The sequence below is a fragment of the Hyaena hyaena genome, unplaced genomic scaffold (genome assembly GCF_003009895.1).
Source record: "Hyaena hyaena isolate Hyena2069 unplaced genomic scaffold, ASM300989v1 scaffold_961, whole genome shotgun sequence".
In the NCBI taxonomy this organism is placed as follows: domain Eukaryota; kingdom Metazoa; phylum Chordata; class Mammalia; order Carnivora; family Hyaenidae; genus Hyaena; species Hyaena hyaena.
In genome coordinates, this window is record NW_024081586.1 from 479,895 (window position 1) to 505,007 (window position 25,113).

Sequence of the window (25,113 nt, forward strand, 5' to 3'; positions counted from 1 at the left end):
TGCAAAAAATTAACTCAGACCCTTACCTCACAGAATACACAAAAATCAACTCAAAAAGCATCACAGATCTAAACATAACAACTAGCTAAAACTTCTAGAAATAAACATAGGAGAAAATCTTTGTGACTGTGGGTTAGTCAAAGAGGTGTTAGATATGTCACCAGTACCATAAATCATAAAAGATGACAATTACAAACTTGGATTTTGTTAAAATTTTTAAAACCTCTACTTCAAAAGATTTAGTTATGAAAATAAAAAGCCAAGGGAAAAAAATCTAATTCGCATATCTGATAAAGGAATCCAATAACAGAATATATATGGAACTATTACAACTCAATAATGAAAAGACAACTAAATTTTAAAAACCATAAAATACTTTAATAAACATTTATTTCAAAAAGTAATAAGCACATGGAAAGATGCTCAACATTATTACTCATCTGGAAACTGCATATTAAAATCCCAATAAGATACCATTACACAGCCACTGGAATGGCTATCATCAAGACAAAACCAAGTGCTTACAAAAATGTAGAGAAACTAGAATCCTCGTCCACTGCTGGTGGGACTATAACATAATACAGCCACTGAGGAAAATAGTTTCAGTTTCTTAAAATGTTTACCATAAGCTTATTATACAACCCAGCACTTCCACCCTAGGAATCTACCCAAGTAAAGTGAAAATATATGTCACACAAAGACCATGTATGTTCACGGTAGCATTACCAATTACTAATTGGTACTAATTACTAATATCACTAATATCACATCCCCAAATATCCTATCAACTGGTTGGTGGATAAAATGTGGTATATCCACACAATGAAATACTACTCAGGAATAAAAAAAAACCACAAGATACTGACATAACATGGATGAGCTTCTCAAAAACATTTTGCTAAGTGGAAAAAGCCATATACAAAAGACTACACACTGTATGACCCATAGGTTATATGGAACTTTCTAGGATGATGGAAAACTTCCAAAACTGGATTGTTATGATGGTTGTACAACTCTATAATTTTTTTAAAAATAACTGAATTTTATATGTTAAATGTGTGAATTTTGTGGAATATATATTATACCTCAATAACAACTGTTAAAATTCAACAAAGAAAATAGTAATCTACCAGAGTCAAATCCTGGGAGGTGAAAATAAACTGTTATCTCTTCTAAAAAGAATGTCTGTCGCCTGGGTGGCTTAGTCGGTTAAGCGTCCGACTTTCGCTTAGGTCATGATCTCGCGGTTCGTGGGTTCGAGCCCCGCGTCGGGCTCTGTGCTGACTGCCAGCTCAGAGCCTGGAGCCTGTTTCAGAGTCTGAATCTCCCTCTCTCTCTACCCTCCCCTGCTCACGCTGTCTCTCTCTCTCCTAGAAATAAATAAAAATATTAAAAAAAAAAAAAAAGAATGTCTGTGCCCCTGGAACTATAGAACAGTATGGGGCTAAGAGGAGATTAAAATAGTCTAGGGAGGTCCAACAGAGAAGCTATTCTAATCACGAAAAATACATTAAGACCATGGCAGTATTTCAAACTGTTTTACTTTGAAGTGATATTCTCTCAATTCTCCAAAAAAGTAGCACAATAACATTTTGTTATGATTACAATTAGTTTAACAAAATAAATCTACATAACACCTTTTCTATAGAACTCCATGTTCTTCACATATAGTCTGGTGATGTTCTCAGGAGTTACATTTGCAGGATAAAATGTTTCAAAAAATAAGCCATCTGTGATAGGATACAAAGCAGTTGATAACATCAGGAAAAGGCCCTAAGTAAAATAATATTATGGAAAGTCTCAGTTTTAAAAAGGAAAACTGAAAGAACCTCAAGTGTTAAGAGGTTGACAGGGGAGGTTGATCATGGAACATCAATGAACAGGGGATTAAGCTACCTTCTCAGGTAGAAGTGGGCTAGGGGAATATATTTGTTACATGGTTTTAAGAATAAGTGTAGAATTCAAACTAGCAACAAAACCTGCATTCCTTCCTTCTCCAGGTAATACTCCAAGAAGTGAAGGGAATGTGGCCCCTTTATTTATTTTTTATATACTTTTTAAAATTCATGAAACAACCATATATCAGTGGCAAATCTAATATTTTTTTCTTTCATAGTTTATTGTCAAGTTGGTTTCCATAACACCCAGTGCTCATCCTAACAAGTGCCCTCCTCCATGCCCATCACCCGCCTTCCCTTCTCCCCTTCCCCCATCAGCCCTTAGTTTGTTCTCAGTATTCAAGATTCCCCCATCAGCCCTTAGTTTGTTCTCAGTATTCAAGAGTCTCTCATGGTTTGCCTGCCTCCCTCCCTCTCCCCAACTATTTCTTCCCCTTCTCCTCTCCCATGGTCCTCTGTTAAGTTTCTCCTGTTCCACTTATAAGTGAAAACATATAGTATCTGTCCTTCTCTGCCTGACTTATTTCACTTAGCATAACACCCTTGAGTTCCATCCACGTTACTACAAATGGCCAGATTTCATTCTTTCTCGTTGCTGTGTAGTATTCCATTGTATAGATAAACCAAATGTGGCCCCTTTAAACTATACAGAATAATGTGTACCTTCCACTTTTAATTCACGAATTTCAAGTTGAACTCACACAATCTTTCACACAAATTTTAAAAAGAAAAAAATGGCCAACATAAACTAAGAATAAAAGAGAAAGGTGTTGATGGAAAAAACTACCAAAATAGGTTAGGAGTTAAGTAAAGGAAGAGTAAACCCATAGGACAGGATGGGAGCTTAGGGGACGGGAGTAGGTCTGCTGGCAGAGAGCAAGCCGCTGGGCTGGTGGAAGCTATGGAAGACTGACTTCATCTACTTCACATGTTACAGAAGATTAACTCTGAAATCTCAAGTATGGACATGGCTATTGAAGAAATATTTGAGATAAGAAAAGTCTGACTTTGAAGGTGCAGAGATCTAGTTTGAAATCTGGCACTTTCATCTGCTTAGCTGTGTGGCCCCACGTAAATCATTTCATCTCTGATTCAGTTGCTTCCTCTGTAAAACAGGGCTAAATGCTCTATCACATCCTCATCAAAAGGGTATGATAATAAGGGTAGTAACAGATGCTGACAGCTGTTGATGACAGCCACCACTACGACTATTGCTATTAACATATACTATATACAACACGGACCATATGCCAAGCCCACGGTTAGCACTATTTACAAACATATGTGCATGTACACACATACATGCATACACACAAGTGCACACACACACACATACACATTCATTTCATCCACACCCAATCCTTTACTTAGTAACCTCCTACTCATCCTTCTTATCAGCTCATGTGTTACTTTTCACAAAAGAGCCTTTCTTGACCCCCCCACCCCCAACGCCAGTCTAAGTCAGGATCTCATAAAGCAATGTTCCTCTCATTCCAAACACTATCCAAACTTGTCATCATACTTTCATTAGTATTCATACTCATTTCATTTCATTCCTTACCATATCTTCACCAGTATACTTGAAGGTCCACTGAGAACTCCATTACTTTAAGCACATAATTAAGAACTCAGCAAACACATGTTACTGAATTGATCTAACTTATTTCCTTCAGTTTCCATGTAAGAGACCACAGTAGGGTCCAAAGAGAAACTTGCCAAAGGTCTTAAGATTAGGACCTGTGTCTTCCGACTTTAAATACGGTATGTTTTCTACTATACCAAACTCTTCCACAGATCACATCTGAGAAAACAAATGATGTTATCGCTTATATTAAGATGAGAGTGAAGAGATACTTCCTTAGCAATAAAACTGATACTGAGCGACAGAAACTCAATTTATTTGTAAATATATCTCTTCTACTCACAGTCTCTTATAGATTGGAACATTTAACATAAAAAGGCTGTTATGCTCTCTAGCTACCAGAATTCTCTATGGAACAGAAAGTCATCCAAGACCGTAAAATATCACATATTAAGATATCAGATACCAAAGCATGTTTTAAGACAAACTATCTTAAAGGACTTACACAAAGAAAATGGCTGAAAACAGGCTACCTAACTTTTACAAGTACACAAAGAATAAATGGATCAGAAGTGAACATCTGTGAAGAGACTCTAAGGAAGCTTCCTTGTTAGAGCCTGGTGCACTTAAGTCCCACCCCAATCCTACTCAACAACAGGGCCTACATTCCTGGGATGTGTCAGGGCCAAGGACATCTGAGAGTTTCCAGTGAATCAGAGATGAACACAAAAAGAGCTGGTGCAGGGTCATTTTAGATGCTGTCCTAGCAGGCTGTCTGAAGAAACTTCACTAGAAGGAAGCTGGGGGTAGACCTCTGACTTCCTAGGGGATGGACCACCAGCATTCTAGAAACTACGCATATATTTCTGCATATAAATTGAGATTTTTCTTGTTTTGCTTTATTTCTAAACTCAGAGTGATCAGAAAAATTGTGTAATCTGCTTATGTTTTCATGTAGGAAAAGAAGAACTGGATCTTGAATAAATATAAAGAGATCGGAATGACAAAGTTACACTGGAACGGCCTCAAAATTCCTATTTAACACATGGACTAAATTGAGTACTACTGAAAATTTCTTAGAAAGAGTAAGAATAAGGAGGGAAATGGGTATTTTTCCACATTTTAAATGATTTTTTTCTATTTTATTAAAAAAACAACTAAAAACCCTATTTCCTTTTAGAATGTATTCCCATGTTTGAAATTCTAGGCAGGAATTTAAACTTTAATGCTAACTATTAGATTAAAAATTCATTTAAAATACCTTCCAATTTGCAATATTTACATGAGAAATGTATAATTTAAGAGCTGTTTTGGCAGCATTTTGCAGGCTTGAATCTTTTCTTAGTACTTTCACCCAAGAAAAATTAAGTCAACTCATGAATTCTGAATGACTCTAAGCAATTAAATAAGAAAGACATAAAGCACATGGCCCTGTTTCCTCTGAGGAGCTGAAATCATAAATAACAGTTGTCTATACTCTTTCTTTAGGCCCCTGTTTCTCAAGATTTAAAACCAAAAAAAAAAATGCACATTTTTCTCAGACCAAGAATTACACGTTAGAGGAAAAGAAACCGGCAGCAAAGAATCCTTAGAAGTCTGAAGAGGGATCATCCACACTACATAGCAGCCAAGGGATAGACAAAGGACACTTCACAGTGATCTGCACACTCCAAGAACATGAAATGTCGCCTGCACACCCACCAGAGCTGGAGTTCAGGAGGAGGACTGGCCCGAGCAATCCTACTGAGATTTCAACAGAGTATTCAGTTCTGTCTGGGGAGAATGCACTCATGTTTCAGGATCAGCCCAACTGCCAGAACACTTCCCCCTGGGAATATAGTCAGCAAAGCATCAAAAGAATCGGATGGTATTTGGGGAGGACTATGTTGTCCCGTTGCCCAAAACATCAGTATCCACAGTCACAAAATGCTAATTGGCTTATATGATCCCCCTACAATTTCATAAGTGCTGTATCCTGCATTTAAAAAATTTAATATAAAATTCATTTAACCTATGCAAATTCAGTTCTGTAGCTCCAGGAGACTGAAATAAATTTCAAAAAATAAAGATTCCATATTCCTTGTTTTCTGAAGAAAACTTTGGAATAGCACAAGTCCCTAGTATTGTAGTGCTTTTTAAAACAAATCACTTTCTCTTTATATTGTACCCACATTTTCATTAAATAATCTACCATTATAATTATTACATGAATTTTCTAAACTGTCATCTGAACTAAAAAAATAATGTTTATATTAGTTGACATTAAATTATATTATGGCCATCAACACAGTACTAAACTAAATGAAGAATAAATATCTGGCAAATTTTATCAATGTAGATGGCTTCATTGTGCATTGGTCATCTGTATTAATCAAACTACAGGATCACTGGAAAGTCTTTACTTCATTTGATTCCATATCAAACAATATACTTGATTGTTGGTATATAAAGGCAAGCTACTGTAAACTCATATATCCTTATCTTCTGACTAAAGCACTGAATACTCCTACAGAGTCCATGAGTCATGGTATTACCGTACTATATTTCTATGGCTTTATAGTTCCCTTTCAGGTATTATTACAGTGCCTTCTCATTACCTTCTCCTTTTCAACCACAAACATTCCTTGAGGACCATACTAAGGGCAAACAGCATGCCAGGAGAACTGGGTATTGAAATGATTTCCTCAGAGAAGCCCCAGAGATGAGACAGAGGGACCCCAAAGCCCTGTACTGAACCAATGCTCATGTTCTACATTATCACTTTTCAAATAATCAAAAAGTATATACATCTATGTATTTGGCCCCTTCATGCCATGCCATATCTATTTTGTGGGTGACATTTCCTCAACAGCAGCTCCTAACACTTGACCAGAATCCTCTACAGTAAGTCTCCCATTATTATTGCCCTCTCCTAACTTCATATATCGCTTTGGAAACAGGTATTCTATTCCACAAGTAATTATCTTTACAGGGGTGGCCACAGCCCGACAAGGTGACAGATCATTTACAAACATATTTTGTTTGGCTTACATTATATGACTCAAATTTTTTAAATACTTTGAATCACTTACAATAATGCAAAACTCTAGATTACCAACTTACCTTGAAAAACTGTAAAAGTTAATAACATTGGGCCTGCATTCCACACAACTGATCACTGCTGCCTGTTAGACAAAGCATGAGTTCTCCACATTGTCGCGATCTCCATCACCCTTATTACTCTACAATATAGCCCCTTTTACTCAGTCAGGACACCCGCCTGCCTCCTGTAGGCATTTGTGTCTGCAATCCTTTCTGTAAAACTGAGTGAGTAATGTGATTATAACTAACTGTTTAAAGAAGCAAGCCACAAAGCAGAACCAGGTTTTGCAATGTTATGAGGGGACATGATGCTATGACAGCTACAACAGCCATAATTCCCTTCAAGGAAAGCAGAATGAGGCCATTCCTTACACATGGGTTACCATGTGTGTAACAGGACACAGGATCCTTGTGACACAGGATCTCATTCACATCCTGCCTACAAGTGATTGTACCAGGAATGGGCACCTGACCAAAACAGTCACCTATAGACTGGGCAGTTGTTTGTGAGGTAACTGTCATGAGATCCTTGTCCAAAGATATTGCCAAATACAGTGGTGCCTGGCAAATCCAGAAGGACCTTCCTTCTTGGTGGAGAGTTTGAAAAAGCAGCAGCATGTGAAGAGAAAAGAGCGAGGTCACTGACATAGGAATAAAGACGGACATTAAATAATGATGAAGGGATCAATTCATCAAGGACATAATAGTCCTGTGTATGTACCTAACAACAGGGCTTCAGAGTACATGAAGCAAAAACTGATAGAACCGAAAGGAGAAAAAGAAAAATACCAATCATAGTTGAGAGACTGGAACACTCTTCAGTCATTAACAATGACATAGAAGAAATTCATAGAATACATAAAAATTGGTAAAATACAGAAGGCCTAAACAATACTACCAATGAATTTATCATAACTGAGATTTTTAAGACACTCTAGAATACACATCATAGAATACACATTATTTTCTAGCACACATGGAACATTCACCAAGACAGACCATAGTCTGGGCTACAAAATAAACTTTAACAAATTTAAAAGAATTAAAATCATACATAGGGTGCCTGGATGGCTCAGTCGGTTAAGCAACCGACTTCGGCTCAGGGCATGATCTCACAGTTCGTGGTTTCGAGCCCTGCGTCAGGCTCTGTGCTGACAGCCAGCTCAGAGCCTGGAGCCTGTCTTCGGATTGTGTCTCCCTCTCTCTCTGACCCTCCCCTGCTCACACTGTCTCTCTCTCTCAGAAATAAATTTAAAAATTTTTAAAAATTAAAAAAAAAGGAGCATCCGACTTTGGCTCAGGTCATGATCTTGTGGTTTGTGGGTTTGAGCCCTGCATTGGGCTCTGTGCTGGCAGCTCAGAACCTGGAGCCTGTTTCAGATTCTGTGTCTCCCTCTCTCTCTGCCCCTCCCCACTCATGTTCTGTCTCTGTCTCAAAAATAAACTATAAAAAAATTTTAAAGAATTAAAATCATACAAAGAATGTGAATAAAATTAGAATTCAATAAAAACTTAAAAAATAATCAAATATTCATGAAAATCCACTTCTAAGACTTCATGTCACAGGTGAAATTACAAGGGAAATCAGAAAACATTTTGAACTCCATGAAAATGAACATGGAACATATCAAAATTTATGAGAAACAGACACTACTCAGAGAAAAACTAATAACATCTAAATGCTCATATAAAAGGCTTATACTCAACTTACGCATTCACCTTAGAAAGTAGAAAAAAGAAAAGCAAATTAAATTAAACCAAAAGCAAGTTAAAAGAAGGAAAGTAGAAAGAGCAGAATTTAATGAAAATGATAATAGAGTAAATCAATGAAATCAAAAGCTGGTTCTCTGAGAAGGTCAATAAAATTGATAAGTCTCTCAACAGTTCAAGAATGAAAAAGAGAAGATACAGGTATGAAAGAGGGGACATAGCCACAGATTCTAGAGACAGTAAAAGAATCATAAAGGGATATTATAAATAATTTAATGCTAACATGTTTGGTACACAGATGAAATTAACAAATTCCCTGAAAGAGACAAAGTACCAAAGTTCCCACTAACAGATATAGCCAGCCTGAAGAGGCCTTTGACCATTAAAGAAAATTAATTTCATTTGTATTTCAAAATCCTCCCACCAAGATAACACCAAATATCTTCACTGGTGAACTCTGCCAAACATTTAATGAAAAAATAATGCCAATTCTATCTATAAACTCTTCCAGAGGGGGGAAAAAAAAACATTCAGTTTATGAGGCTAGCTAACATTAATTACCCTGATACCAAAATCCAACAAAGACAATACATGCAAAGAAAATTACAGACTAACATCCTTCTAAACATAGACATAAAAGTCCTTAAAATACTAGCAAATTGAATCTAGCAATATACAGAAAGAATAATTAATCATGACAAAAATGATACTTACCCCAGGAATGCAAAGTTCACTCAATACTTAAAATCAATATAACTTACCATGTCAAAATACTATAAAAACTATATATATAATTTTTGATAGGTGCAGAAAAAGTGACAAAAGTCAACGTCTATTCATTATAAAATATTCATTACAAAAACTCTCTTCAAACAAGGAAGAGAAGCAACTTGCACAACCTGGTAAAAAGCATCTACAAAAACAAACAAACAAACAAACAAACAGATAACATCATATTAATGATAAAAAAAAACAACTCTTATAAATAGCTAAAGTTGTTTTCTTCTTAAGATCAGAAACAAGGTAAGGACGTGTGATCTCACTGGGTCTGTTCAAAACAGAGGCCCTAGTCACTTTACCAAGCCAAGGATAAGGAGAAAAAGGCATAAAGATTGGAAAGGAAAAAAGTAAAATTGTATTTATGTGTATATAACACAATCATCTGCATTAAAAATTCTAATAAATCTATGAAAAAGCAACAAATTCTATTTAATAAATCAGTTTAACAAGGTTGCAGAAATCAATGTTGATATACAAATACCAACTACATTTTTATATAGTAGCAATGAAATTTTGTAAATTAAAATTTTAAAATAATACCACTTATAATAGCATCAAAAAGACAAAACACTTAAGGATAACTTTAATGAAATATCTGTAAGATCTACTTACACAGTGAAAATAACAACCTTTTGCTGAGAGAAATGAAAGGGCCTAAATAAATGAAGAGATAAATCATGACCATTAATCAAGACTTCGACTGTTGTCAAGTCTCCTTGAAGTCATCTACTAATTTAATACAATTCTAATCAATATTCCAGTAAGCTGTTTTGTAGAAACAGTCAAACTGTTTCTAAAATATACATGTAAAAGCAAAGATTAAAGCAGACAAATTTTGAAAAGGAAAAAAAAAAGTTTGAGGACTCGCCAAACCTGATTTTAAAACATACTATAAAGCTAAGGTGATCAAGATAGTGTGGAGTTGTCATAAGATCAGACTCACAGAGAATCCAGAAATAGAACCACATGTATGTGGCCATTTTATTTCCAACAAAAATGTCAAGTGGGAAAGAATACTCTTTTCAAAATATAGTGCTAGAAAACTGGACCTCCAGATACAAAAATATTAGATTTACCTTTACCTTACACCTTTATAAGGTTAACCCAAAATGGATCAAACAGTTAAAGTTTAAGAGTTAAAACTATAAAATTTCTGGAAGGAAACACAAGAGAAAGTCTTCATGACTCTGAATTAGGAAAATACTTCTTAGGATACAAAATGCATGAATTATTTTTAAAAATAATAAATTAGAGTTTCAAAATTAACAATATACTGTTCTCAGAAAACATTATTAAGAAAATAAAAATACCAGCCATATTTGAGTAGAAATTACTTTCAAAACACATCAAAGACTTGCATTTACAATACAGACACAGATCTTACAATTCAGTAAGAGCTCAATTTCTTTAATGCACCATAGAAAATATACAAATGGGTAATAAGAACATGAAAAGATATTCAACTTCATTAGTCAAGAGGGAAATTAGAATCACAAGACGATATCTCTACAAGGAGTTAAGATGACAATACCAAGTGTGAACAAGAATGCAGAGTAACTTGAACTTTCATACCTTTCTGGAGGACTGAAAAGTACATATATTTGGGGATATTTTCACAGTTTCTAACAAAGTTAAATATGCACTTAACCATACTATCCAATAATTCCAGTCCTAAGTATTCATCCAAGAGATGCAAAAAAACAAAAACACCTATATGCAAATTTTCACAGCATCTTTATTTACAAGACAAAAAAATGGAAACTCAAATATCCATCAACTTACAGATGGATAAAAAAATTGTGAGAAACTACTCATCAACAAGAGAACACACTACCGACGCATGCAACATAACTATCAAAGCCACTATGCCAAGTGAAAGAACACAGAAACGAAACACTATATACAATATGCATCCATTTTTTAAAAATTCTATATAATGGGAAAGGTAAAAGTACAGGAGCACAAAACACAAAAGTGGTGCCTGGGGCTAGAGCTGAGGTGGAGAGGGTGAACGGCATGGAGAATGACCACACGGAGTTGAGATGAGCGAACACTTTGAAGGTGACAGAAATTTTCTACATCACAATTGTGCTGGTTATTAGAAGACTGCAAACATTGGTCAAACTCAACAAATTGTACACCTAAAAGTAGGGAGGGATTTTATTATATGTAAATTGTACCTCAATCAGTCTGATTTTTTTAATAAAAAAAAGAGGATGTTGGGAAGCTCCAGTATCACTGAAATGGCTAAACAAACAAGGTCAAGGACTAAACTTCTAGGAAGATATCCAAAACTGTGCCGTAGAACTGGCCTGAGGAGAAAACTGCTACAGCTGCCCCTGTCACCACACCCTAAATGCAAGAACCCTACTGCAATGACTAAGGATGTCACTTCTCCATCTGGCACTCTACCCTACAACACTCAGACTGCCGAAGCCACATTCTTCAGAGGTTATCCATGCTCAGGACAGAGGCCATTTCTTACTCTGTTCTCTTCCAAACCATGGTCTCAACCATGTGCATTTGACTGCAGAGCCAAAGTCCAAGCTACACAAGGAGCTGGAAACTTGAGTTCACACTTCTAACAGTGGGAAGTGGACTCATAATGTGGGAATTTCTCCAGATACAGAAACACTATTCAAAATATGATGGCCAGACATTAATAGGACAAACGTTGACTACAGCGAGCAGAAAGTGAAAACATTAAAAGCTGTTTCATTCTTCTCCCCTTTCCCTTCTAAGCCTATCTTTGTCAAGTCCTCTCTAGTTCCTAACCAAACATTTGAAACACCTTTCCAAGGTGGAAAGCTGAAACTACTGAAGACAACAGGCTTCCTGTCTCTCTAGTGAAAGCCTGTGTTCACTGAGGAAACTATACTGTGGGAGAGGAGCTGGGAGGGCCCCGCTTCGATCTTGTGAAAGAAGGGCATGGAAGCTGGCCAAGTTCCTGCAGAAGAGGGGACCCTTGCTCTACTTTCCTCAGAGGCCAAGGGTAATAGCAGTGCTTCAAAGAGGATGACTGCTCTGGACACTGGGGCCCTGTCATTCCAAGATTCCTTCTGCTCCGTGAGGCACAGAAGCTGCAGAGCAAGACTTCAAAGGGCCCTGCAGGTTCAAACGTGGGGAATGCAGCACTTACCCCATGGAAGACCAGCAGGGTCCCCCTAGTGTTTTGGTTCTGTAAGAGACCTAGCTGTTGGGGGCCCCAATAATAACTGATATTACATTTTCTGCCACAACGGTAAAAAGAGAGTCTCAGATTTGGATTCACCTTGATTTAAAGAAAACAGATGAATAGACATACCTTGCAAACCTTTGTGGGTCCTAGGAAGGATAAGTCTAATTTTAAAATAAATCTTAATGTCCCAAGGATTATATGAAGGACTTAAAAAAAAACCTACGTACTTTCAAATTCCAGAAATCCCTGTTTAGAGACAAGGCAAGGCAAGGGGACAGAAAACCGCCAGTCTATGAACTATGTTTTCAGTGTTTCAGGATTGCCTTTTATTACAGGAATAACCCTCTGGCCAAATTTGAACTTGCCAGTGACTAGCTGCTTTCAAGAGGAAAAAAATCAAAATTCCTTGCTGTTTAGTTTTCTAAAGAACTTCTGAACAGCTAGGTTTTAAACTTGAACAATGACTAGGGTAGGAAGAATATACTTTTCGTCCCTGGCTGAGTTTTGATTTGTTTTCTAAAGAAATTACAGTGTATGTTAGTTTATATTTTGGTAGGCCTTTCTGACATCATGACACTGTAACTGAATGCCAGTATCAGTCTGGCTAGCAGACTGAAGATTTATATTGGGAAACACTAACTAGAGTTTCCAGATGGCAAAAGGCCAAATACATGGCCTTTACTGTTAAATACAGCCATATACTCTCAACTTCACCACCTGGCTGAAGACAGCCTCACTCGGCTCCAATGAGCAAGCGCCAGTTGTTTAATGAAGCATTCATGTGATAAAAGAGGCTAAATCAACAAGTAGAGTAATTTATGAATAAATAAAGCCATCTGAAACCATCAGGAAGGATGTTATATTCCGAAACTAATTAAATTCTTTTTTTAAAAAATGGCTCCACTGAACTATTTTATTCTCAATCACCAATAACACTGCCTCCTTCCAAACAAAACACTATGTTTTTTAAATTCTCTTGATCTAGTGCATTTGTTTGTGTTAATATCAGTTTAAGTTTTAACTACTTTAAAGCACTGAAATATGTAAATAGGATCAAAAGAATGAAAAGACAACTTCCTAAATGGGAGAAAATATATGTAATATCATGTTAATTAATAAAGGGCTAATATCCAAAATACATAATGGACTCGTACTACTCAAGAGCGAAGGCACAAACAATCCAATTAAAAAACAGGCAGAAGATCTGAATAGACATTTTTCCAAAGAACACATACAGAAGACCAATAGATACATGAAGAGATGCTCAACATCACTCATACGGGAAATGCAAATCAAAACCACAATGAGGTATTACCTCACATCTGTTAGAATGACTATCATCAAATAGGCAAATAACAAGTGCTGGCAAAGATGTGGAGGAAAAAAAAGGAAATCCTTGTGCACTGCTAGTGGGAATGTAAACTGCTGAGGCCTCTATGGAAAACAGTATGAAGGTTTCTCAAAATCAGAAATGATCCAGCAGTTTCATTTCTGGGTATCTATCCAAAGAGAATGAAAGCACCAATTTGAAAAGATACATATACCTCCCCCTGTTCATAGCAGCATTATTTGTAAGAGCCAAGACATGGAAACAATCTAAATGTCCATAGATGGATAAATGAATGGATAAAGAAAAAGTGGTAGTGTGTGCGTGTGTGTGTGTGTGTGTGTGTGTAATGGAGTATTATTTGGCCATAAAAAATGAAACTTGCCAGGTGGACAACATCCATGGTCGGACCCTGAGAGCATTATGCTAAGTGAAATAAGTCAGAGAGAAAAGATAAATACCATATTAACTCGGTTATATTGAAATCTAAAAACAAAAATATTGAGCTCATGGATATAAAGAACAGCCTAGGGGGTGCCTGGGTGGCTCAGTTGGTTAATCTTCTGACTTCGGCTCAGGTCATGATCTCACGGTTTGTGGGTTCGAGCCTCACATAGGGCTCTGTGCTGACAGCCAGCTCAGAGCCTGGAGCCTGTCTTCAGATTCTGTGTGTCCCTCTCTCTGACCCTCCCCTGCTCATGCTGTCTCTGTCTCTGTCTCTTTCTCTCTCAGAAATAAATAAAACATTTTAAAAAATAAAAAAAAAAAAAACAGCCTTGTGGTTGCCTGAGGTGGTAGGAGCAAGCATGGAGTAAGTAGGCAAAATGGGTGAAGGGAGGAGAGAAGGTACAAATTCCCGGTTATAAAATGAATGCCATGAGGATGTCATGTACAGCATGGTGACTTTAGTTATTAATATTGAACTGTATATTTGAAACCAGGAGAGTGAATCTGTAAAGTTCTCATCACCTGAAAAAAAAGTTACAACTATATATGGTGAGAGATGTTCATTGGATTTACCATGGTGATCATTTCACAATATACAAATATCCAACCCTTACCTTGTACACCGGAAACTAATATAATGTGACGTCAACTACACCTCAATTTTTTTAAATGTGGAAATAGGGAGTTTGTTATGTATCCTGTTAGCTCTTACTAGTCTGAGAATGCAGAGAGAGGTAATATGGCCTCATAGTTATTCACTGACACAATGCATCTGAGTACTTTCCATGACCTTGCAGGCTCTGCTTAATCTGGCCTCTGCCTGTCTCTCTAGTCAGTCTTAACAGTACTTCCTCTCACAGTGGATTTTTCTCAGATCCAGGAATACACCAGGCTCTCTGGATTGGTATGGTTTATTTCCCTAGCTTGAAATAGTCTCCACTATCACACACTCACACACCCTCACACACCTCTTTCTAATTCCCACCAATCCTTCAGATTTCAAAATTTCTCTCATCCAAAACAGGTTACATTTCTCCTTTAAATGCCTTCACAGCACCATATACTTCCTTTAAAGTGCAATAAGTCTTCCTCCCCACAAGATTCTAAGAAGAAGCTACATGCTCAGGTCTTAGCACACAATGACCATAATATAGTAAATGTCCAATATGTATTTGATAATATTCATCAAGAATTCATCAAAAATCAACAAAGTGCTGAATGCACTTCCAAGCACTTTATTTTTGCCTAGTAACAAACATAACTGAAAGGCAATATGATTATTAATCATATTTTATACATAAAGACACCAAGGCCCAGAAGTGTTAAAAAAATTTTTCCCACATAAAGTTGGGATTCAAACCAGTGTCCAGCCTGACTCCATGGCATTCCTAACCTCTACACCATACACCCTCCTAATAAGAGTGGAAAGAGCACAAGATTTAGAATCCAGGGGCCACTACTTACTAGTTGTGTAACCTTGGTCACATTACTTAACTCTTGGATCCTTAGTATTTTTGCATTTTTATAAAAATTATAAAGACATCTACCTCCCAAGATAACTGTGAAGAAGTGTACATTAAAGTGCCTGGCAAAAAAGTTTTTAATAAAGAGTAATTGAATCTGATCTCAGGGAAATAACCCAAAGTAGTAATAAATAAGAAACAGAGAAGAAAGCAAGCAGTATATATGCACGTACATTCCTATAATTGTCTCAGTGGCATAAAACTTCTCAAGAAAATTATGGTCACATGCTTATTCTGATGCATACCTACAGTTGTGACTTTTTAAATTACTAAGAGATGTACAAAGCTATTTATGCACACGTTTAAGAGAAATTTTCTTTTGGTATGTGGGTTAGTACACACCTACACCCTCCATGCCCCTACTTTTAAGGCCAAAAGACTGAACACTTTCCTATGACAGGAGTGAAATTAAAAAATGAAAGGTCAAGTAAAAAATATAAAAGAACCACTAGAAAACAAATAACTGGCAGGAAATGAAAAGATAAATCTAAATGAAACCAAAGATAGTATAGGAAGAGTATAAGCAAGAAAAGAATGGGGAAGATAATGGGGATAGAAAGCCCTGCATTGTTGACAGCATCTGATCTGCCGATTAATGTTATTTCTAAGCAGATTAACCAAATCCCAACTGTTCTACATCAGGTCCTTTCTCTAAGCTTCTCCTCCCTCCTATCAGCAAATAAAGAATAAATACAAATTTTAAACAAATAAAATAGAAGGAAAAACCCACCCCCCGCAAACCAGAAATGTTTTAAGTGGACAATTCACCTGAATAGGTCTATTCTTTCCTTCCATTCTGTGCCCATACTAAAGTGACAGAAGGGAAAAGTGGAAAAAGAGGAGAATTAGCTCCTCTGTATGATGTTTTAAATAGCGCCTCAAGCCATGAGGGCATAAAGAGAGCTGGCTGGGCTGTTATTTCTGTCCCAGATGCAGAAAGAACTTTTAACCTTCTGATGCTTCTCCTTACCACAGCCTTCTCCATGGCCACCATCAAACTGCAATGGGAAGAAACAGAAGGGAAGATAAAAAATATACATGTGATACATATACGCACATATATAAATCCAGCAAAACTACTGGATTCAGTAATGGTTTTTTAAAAATCATAAACTCCTCTGAAATCTTATATTGTTGTGGAAGACAAACCCCTAAAAACCAGAATTAAGCAAGCACAGTATACTTAGTTTTTTTCCATAGCACTTATATCTGCTAACGTATTTATAGCACTTTACAACAGATTTAATGTCTAAGATGAGCCTATTTTACTCACAAACAAAAACAACAAAACAAAACAAAAACAAAAAAACACACAAAACTTTTGAGGCCTAACAGATTTCCAAGTGTTTGGTCCAGAAGAATGGGCTTCACATCACCTATTTTTCCTAAATAACAAGATTGTTACAAGATTGCAACTTTGTACCCAATGTACGTTATCCTTCTGGTAGAAAGTTTAAAACTAGGAAAACTAGAAAGGTCATTCCCAGTGACAAGGACAAGGCCTTTTCTTCCAGGTAAAAGTAGCAAGAAAGGGCTATCTATGGTCTCTTTTTGGATACTCCTTGCCCTAGTTTTTGTCACTGTCCCCCTGTTTTGGCTTAACTTTGATGTTTAACTACAGGATCAATAAAAATGCATAAAATATACATTTCAGCATGAAGAGGTTGTGCAAGCAGGCAGGTATGAGGAAGCATGATTCCATCAGACAAGCACAGCATACCCCCACCCCAGCATCACTTTATAAAAAGGAAAAACACCCCGTAGGGTGACAATGACAACATTAGATGGATGGGTCTTCCCCTTCAGGACTTGCTCTTTTGAGGGAACAACTATTACAGACCTCATTGATTCCATTTCTAACCCCTAGGTGCCCAGACACCATCTCCAAAGGTGCTAAACACCTGTGAGAAGCCTGACCTAGAATCCAGAAGGCCTTCCCAGTGGGGGATTTTGAGAGGCTCACTGCTAACTTATTTATTACATATTATGGTGGCCTTGGTTCTCTCACCAAATGGTGAAGTATTATGGCCTGAGCTTGTACATTTACAACCAGTAATTTGAAGTCACAGGATGATACATTTTTATGGCTCCATTTATTAAAATTCAGGGAAAGAACAGACAGTAAAGGATATGGATACAACGGGTTAAGTGGAGAAGAAATGCAGGAGGAAATATTTTGATGACTGGTGTATTGTTAATAACTGAATGAAAAAGAATGCACTTCTTGTCAGGAGTGGGAAGGGAAGTGAGGCCAGAACACCTCACCGTGTGAGGTGTGTGTGTGGTGGTGTGTGTGTGGTGGGCAGGGGAGGCCGGCTGGGAGGAAGCAAGGAGGCACTGGCTGGGGCAGGGCTGGGAGCGCTGGGAATCCCACTCTATGCTTCCACCTCAGGTACAGGTTCCTTTGCGCCAGGCCTACTGACTTTCACATTCATTAATCCAGGCAGCTAAACAAATGCCAGGCACAGGTAAGAGTGGCAAACATAACTGACAAAGTTTCTACCCTCACAGAACCAACAATCTAGTGGAAACTTAAAAGTTAATCATTTAAACACAGTGGTGATAAACTTCATGCAGAAGGTACACAATTTTATTTCTCTTTTCTCAGGATGAGGTACTTTTGATTGTGAGGTTTGGTTTTAATTTGGGAGGCATTTCTCTAATAAATTTGTCTAATTCTGGAACCAGCAGCCTGTCAACTGACAGCTGAGTCCTCCTCAGGCCTCAGGAAAATTAACACGGAGCCAAGGCTAGCTGGTGGTCTGTGACTGACCCACAGGGCTCAGCGGGTGAGCAGAGGAGGCAACTCTCCCTTGGAGCCTAGGATTCTAGGATCTGAAGGGGTAGAGGGCCCATGTTCTCCCACTCTGGCTACTGCTCCTTCAAGGCTGTCTCAGTTCACAGAGGATTTCAGCTGAATTCTGATCACACTGATGCTCAGAAGCTCCGATAGGCTGGTGGAGGGATGTTTTCTTTGGCACAAGAAAAAATGATGTAAACTGAAGACACCAGGCGGGGAAGATGGAACTTTCTGCACAGCTGCCACTTCTATGTGCAAAGTTTTAGCAGCTCCCTACTAGAATCTGGCTGACAGTTTGAGAGTGAACGTACTTAGTTCCACTCCAGTCACAATAAAAAAAAAGCTATACACAACAAATTATGTGTTTCCAGCAACTTCTGAGTAAAAGGGCTTTGAAAAGTGTAAAGCAGTATCAAATTTAAAACATCTACTTATACAGTATCCATAATACCTTCCTTCCACATGATTTTTAAATTCTCTCCTTTCTTCCTCTCCCCAAATACCTTCCAACCAGAGATTAGAAGCAGCAGCCATAAACTCTGACTGCTTTTCTCTGTACAATGGACACTCTTAAGTCCTAATCCCAAAAGGGCCATTTTGCCAGCATCCTTTGAATCTTATAATATTCTGACTTAATCCTTCCAAACAATTAATTCAAGGGCTCTTCAGCTGTCTGCAGTTTTCAGATCCAGCCAGATGAAAAGAGACTACCAGGTGCAAAATGGGTTGCAACAAATAAACAAATAACCCCTGCAGAGGCATCCAACAAACATATGTATGTAACATTAGGAGAATCCAGGGACAAAACCAGCTGTCCACACTGGACACCAACAAAACAACAGCATTAATAGGGGTGCCTGAGTGGCTCAGTCATTTATGTGTCTGACTCTTGGTTTCTGCTCAGGTCATGATCTCACCATTGTGAGATGGAACCCCGCATCGGGCTTTGGACTAGGCATGGAGCCTGCTTGGGATTCTCTCTCTCCCTCCCCTTTCCCCCTAACCCCACCTCTCTCTCAAAATAATTAATTAAACATTAAAAAAAAGAACACCATTAATAAAGTTTCATGAAGAAAGTAGCTATTGAGCGAAGGCCTATGAGAACAGTTAAGATGACCACATTACCCACAATTTTTAGAGTTAAATTTTTTTTAAATTTTCACATTTTTTCCAAAAAAAAGCAAAACAGAGAAGTGAAAGGTCACAGGTCTGTCTTCTTTGGCCCAGTTTCCTAATGAAAATATCCTCAAAGTAACCATCTGCTTCTCTCAACTCCCCTTTTCCCTTGAAGACGGCCTCCAGTGAGGACACCACCTCATCTTCTAGAGAAGTGATAAAGAGGGAGATGACACAGAAGCCAGAGGTTTAAACAAGCCACAAATGGAGTCATGCACTCCTCAATTACGAAGACTCTCCTCTGGTACTTGTGACATTCTAACACTACATTTCAAGGCGTGCATGTGTGTACATAAAACACACAGAAATGACTGAAGATGAGAGTTGCATCACATAAGCAGCTCAATTTAAAATTCACTAGTTGTTCCACTTACAAGAATTATTTTCTATTTTTTTATTAGGAACTGACATGAATAGCCTTATCCAGATGGCCACATAGCAACATCTAACCCGTAAGTACTATTAGACAACACTGTATCTCTTCAGGCTCCAGAATTGAGATTAGAGTATGATCTGAACACACACACACACACACACACACACACACACACACACACACGTCAGTAAATATCTATGAGATTTAACAAAAACTAAAGTGACAACCTCTAACCAATCCAGTAGTCAAATGGTGCACTTAGTGAGTTAGTGGTTACCTCCAAATAAAACAGTGGTTTACAACTAGTTTCTATATTTTATAAATTGAAGCTTATAGGAAAAAAAGGCACGTGAACTGTATAGATTGCTTCAATCTTACCATATTTACTAGCTTTCATTTCTAAGTTGTATTTGGCTGAGGGTACCACCTTGTAATCAGTATTTCTACTCACAGTGAGTTTTCTATTCCTGAGTGAATCAGTGAGCCAAACTACGTTCAGAAATCAAGTCAATGACCAGAAGGCATTTGTCGTAATTGCTCTCTTGTTCTGCTTTCATTACACATCTCTTTGAAAGTCTTTATTTTAGATGGTTTTATGTGTCACCCTGAAGATTCCAATTAGTCAACAGGTGAAAAAAAATGGGTTATTGTCCCAGAACCATAAATAGGTGAGAAAGCTTTGAAAAAAAACATACAAAACTAATCACAAAAAAAAGTACTTAACAGAGCTTATAAATTCTTTCACTTTCCTATAAAAATATAGGTTTAAGATAAATCTTAGAGATTAGATATCATTTTAATTTGGGGGTTTTTATTTGAAGTATTTCAGAAGGTTAAAAGGGTGGAAAATGACCTTAAATATTGAATCCAATCCCTTTGCTTTTTTTAAATGAAAGCAACTTTCTCCCACAACAGGAAAGTCATTGGTCTGTAACCACAGTTAGTGTCAGTCCTTAATCCCCAGCCGAGTGTTATTTTCACTGTATCAGATCTGTTGTACAAAGGACAGAAACTCAAATATCTAGGAATAAATCCCTAGTATTTATGAATAGGAAGCTTGAAATTTCTGTTTATCTTTTCTACTGTTACTTACTCCATTATTCATTTAAACATTTACCAAATGGTGGATGATGCAGAAAAAGAAAATGACTCTGAAATCAATCCACTCTAATAACTTTTGGAAGACTTAGTTCTTTTAAATATTTTGGATAAAAGAGGTTGAAATTATAGAAGTGAAATTGCAACTGGTGATTTAAATAATTTGATTTATCTATGTTTTATGTCTCCCTACCTTTAGTATTTTAGGCCACAATCCCCATGAAAACTCAATAAATATTCTCTAAATTAGAAAATCAAACATTGGTGCTAATGTTTCTGCATGAGTACAAACTAAACTTCAATAGCTTTAAAAATTTACTCAGTCATAGGGAAAATACCTAAAAGATATTTGACCACAGTTATTTCCAGGATGCCATCTTTGTGATAATTTGATGCACTATATAAAAAATGTAAACATATTTTTAAATTAGTGGAATATTATGAGTTAAATTAGATTTTTTAAAGTGTAAAGCATAAAATATCTAAATCATGTACCACAGTTATGTACAGTTAAAGCTCGTGACATTAAGTATAAGTTCTACAGAAAACCTACAGGTAATTTAATAGCTATTTAAGAATTAGAAATAAAAGTATTATCATGGTGAAAACATCACCTGGTCATTGTATAAATGAAGCATAATGGACGGTTAAAATAATATGCCATTGAATAAGGCTGAAGACATAGCTGAAACAGTTAGGTTAAGAAAGCTGCCTTCCAGGATCGCAGTGGTGGTTCAGCTCCACACAGCAACCAACATGATGCACTACATTAATAAAAGAAAGGATAAGAACCACAGGATCCTCTGAGTAGATGCTGAGAGACCGTTTGAAAAAGCATAACATCTATTCTGATTAAAAAAAAAAAAAAGAAACTCAACAGAGTAGAACTAGAGAGAACATACTCAACATAATAAAGGCCATATATAAAAGCGCCACAGCTAGTATCTCCTCCATGGGGAACAACTGAGATTTTTTCCTCTCAGGATCTGGAACAAACAGGGATGTCCACTATCATCACTGTTGTTCAACACAGTACTGGAAGTCCTAGCCTCAGCATTCAGACAACAAAAAGAAATAAAATAAAAACAAAAAGAAATTTGTCCATCCAAATCGACAAGGAAGAAAGTCAAACTTTCACTATTTGCAGATGATATGATACTCTCTATGGAAAACCCCAAAGACTCCAACAAAAAATTGCTACAACAGATGCATACATGAATTCATCAAAGATGCAGGATACAAAATCAACATAACAAAAATCTGTTTCATTTCCATACACTAATAATGAAACAGCAGAAAGAGAAATCAAGGAATCAATCCCTTTTACAATTACACCAAAAACGCTAAGATGTCTAGGAATAAACCTAACCAAGTACATAAAAGTTCTGTACTCCAAAAACTACAGAACACTGATGAAAAAAATTGAAGAGGAAACAAAAAAAGGAAAGACATTCCAAGCTCATGGATTAGAAGAACAAATATTGTTCTTACTAATGTCTATAAAATGTCTACCCAAAGCAATCACACATTTAATGCAATCCCTATCAAAATACCACCAACATTTTCTGCAGAGCTAGAACAAACAATCCTAAAATTTGTATGGATCCACAAAAGATACCAAATAGCCAAAGCAATCTTGAAAAAAAGAAAAGCAATGCTAGAAGGCATCACAACTCTTTTTTTTTTTTTTTTTTTTTTTACAAATAGTTTATTGTCAAATTAGTTTTCTTTTTCTTTTTTTTTTAATATTTTTATTTCTTGGAGAGAGAGAGAGACAGCGTGAGCAGGGGAGGGTCAGAGAGAGAGGGATACAGAATCTGAAACAGGCTCCAGGCTCTGAGCTGGCAGTCAGCACAGAGCCCGAAGCGGGGCTCGAACCCACGAACCACGAGATCATGACCCAAGCAAAAGTTGGACGCTTAACTGACTAAGCCACCCAGGCGCCCCCACAACTCTTGACTTCAAGTTATATTACAAAGCTGTAGTGATCAAGACAATATGATATGGGCACAAGAACAGACACATAGATCAATGGGACAGAATAGAAAACCCAGAAATGAACCCACAACTATATGGTCAATTAATCTTTGACAAAGCAGGAGAGAATACCCAATGAGAAAAAGACAGTCTCTTCAACAAATGGCATTGGGAAAACTGGACAGCAACATGCAAAAGAATGAAATTGGACCACTTTCTTATACCATATACAAAAATAAATTCAAAATGAATTAAAGACCTGAATATGAGACAGGAAACCATTAAAATCCTAGAGAAGAACACAGGCAGTAACCTCTTTGACATTGGTCATAGCAACTTCTTACTAGATATGTCTCCTGTAGCAAGGAAAACAAAAGCAAAATAATTGGACTTCATCAAGATAAAAAGCTTTTGCACAGTGAAGGAAACAATCAACAAAACTAAAAGGTAACTACAAAATGGAAGAACATATTTGCATATCAGATAAAAGGTTAGTATTCAAAATATATAAAGAACTTCTCAAACTCAACATCCAAAAAACAAGTAATCCAGTTTAAAAAAAATAGGCAGAAGAGGTACCTGGGTGGTCAGTTGGTTAAGCAGCCAACTTCAGCTCAGGTCACGATCTCACAGTTCATGAGTTCGAGCCCCGCATCAGGCTCTGTGCTGACAGCTCAGAGCCTGCTTCTGATTCTGTGTCTCTTTCTCTCTCTCTACCTCCCCTGCTCACACTCTGTCTCTCTGTCTCTCAAAAATAAATAAACATTTTTAAAAAAATCTTTAAAAAAATAGGCAGAAGACATGAATAGACATTTTTCTAAAGAAGACACAGTAATGGCCAACAGACACATAAAAAGATGCTCAACATCACTTATCATCAGGGAAATGCAAATCAAAACTACAATGAGGTATCACCTCACATCAGTAAGAAAGGCTAAAATTAACAATACAGGAGGGTTGCCTGGATGGCTCAAGCAGTTAAGCATCTCACTTCAGCTCAGGTCATGACCTCACAGTTTGTGAGTTCGAGCCCCACATCAAGCTCTGTGCTGACAGCTTGGAAACTGGAGCCTGCTTCAGATTCTGTGTCTCCCTCTCTCTCTGCCCTTCTCCCACTCAAGCTAGCTCTCCCTCTCTCTCTCTCTCAAAAATAAACATTAAAAGTTTTTTAAAAATACAGGGAACAATAAGTGCTGGTGAGGATGAGGAGAAAAAGGAATACACTTAACACTGTTGGTGGGAATGCAAACTGGTGCAGCCACTCTAGAAAACAATGTGGAGCTTCCTCAAAAAGGTAAAAATAAAACTACCCTATGACCTAGCAATTGCACTACTAGCTATTTACACAAAGGATACAAAAATGCTCAAAGGGACACATGTACCCTGATGTTTATAGCAGTATTGTCAACAATAGCTAAACAACGGAGAGAGCCCAAATGTCCATCGACTTATGAATGGATAAAGATGGTGTGTGGGGTGTGTGTGTGTGTGTGTGTGTGTGTGTGTATACACATACATACATATACATATATATAAAAAGGCATATTACTCAGCCATGAAAAAGAATGAAATCTTGCCATTTACAATAACATGGATGGAGCTAGAGAGTATTATGCTAAGTGAAATAAGTCAGAGAAGACAAATACCATATGATTTCATTCTTACGTAGAATTTAAGAAACAAAACAAATAATATGGCAGGGGGTGAAGAGAGAGAGGCAAACCGAGAAATTCTTTATTACAGAGAACAAACTCAGTTATCAGAGGGGAGGTTGGCAGGGGAGGATGGGTGAAGTAGGTGATGGGGATAAGAAATGCACTTGTGAGAAGTGCCAGGTGATGTATGAAAGTGCTAAATCACTAGATAGTCACTCTACTGGCAAACAGAGTGGTTCCCAGGAAGGAGATGGTTATATCAAAAGTCTATGGATGAACTGTGGTCATTACGGGTGTTCCAGAGATAGTAGGGGGCATGAGAGGAGTTACTAAAGGCTCTGTAGCAAAAAAGAATCCTAGGGTGAGAAGAGGGCACTAGTGGAAGGTCCACCGTATTGAATGTGGACAGATTTTAGAGCATTTTATTATATGGAGTTCCATTCAAGTAGCAGCATAAACCGAAGCAATGTTAATATAAAATATGTTGTCTCCCAAAGCCAAAAAG

General features: G+C 37.2%; 1 protein-coding gene across 2 annotated transcripts in view; it reads right to left on the reverse strand.

Annotated features, from left to right (window-relative positions):
• IGSF11 (immunoglobulin superfamily member 11) overlaps positions 1-25,113 on the reverse strand; it is a 133,479-nt gene that overhangs the window by 27,584 nt on the left and 80,782 nt on the right. The gene's annotated exons all lie outside the window — the stretch shown is intronic.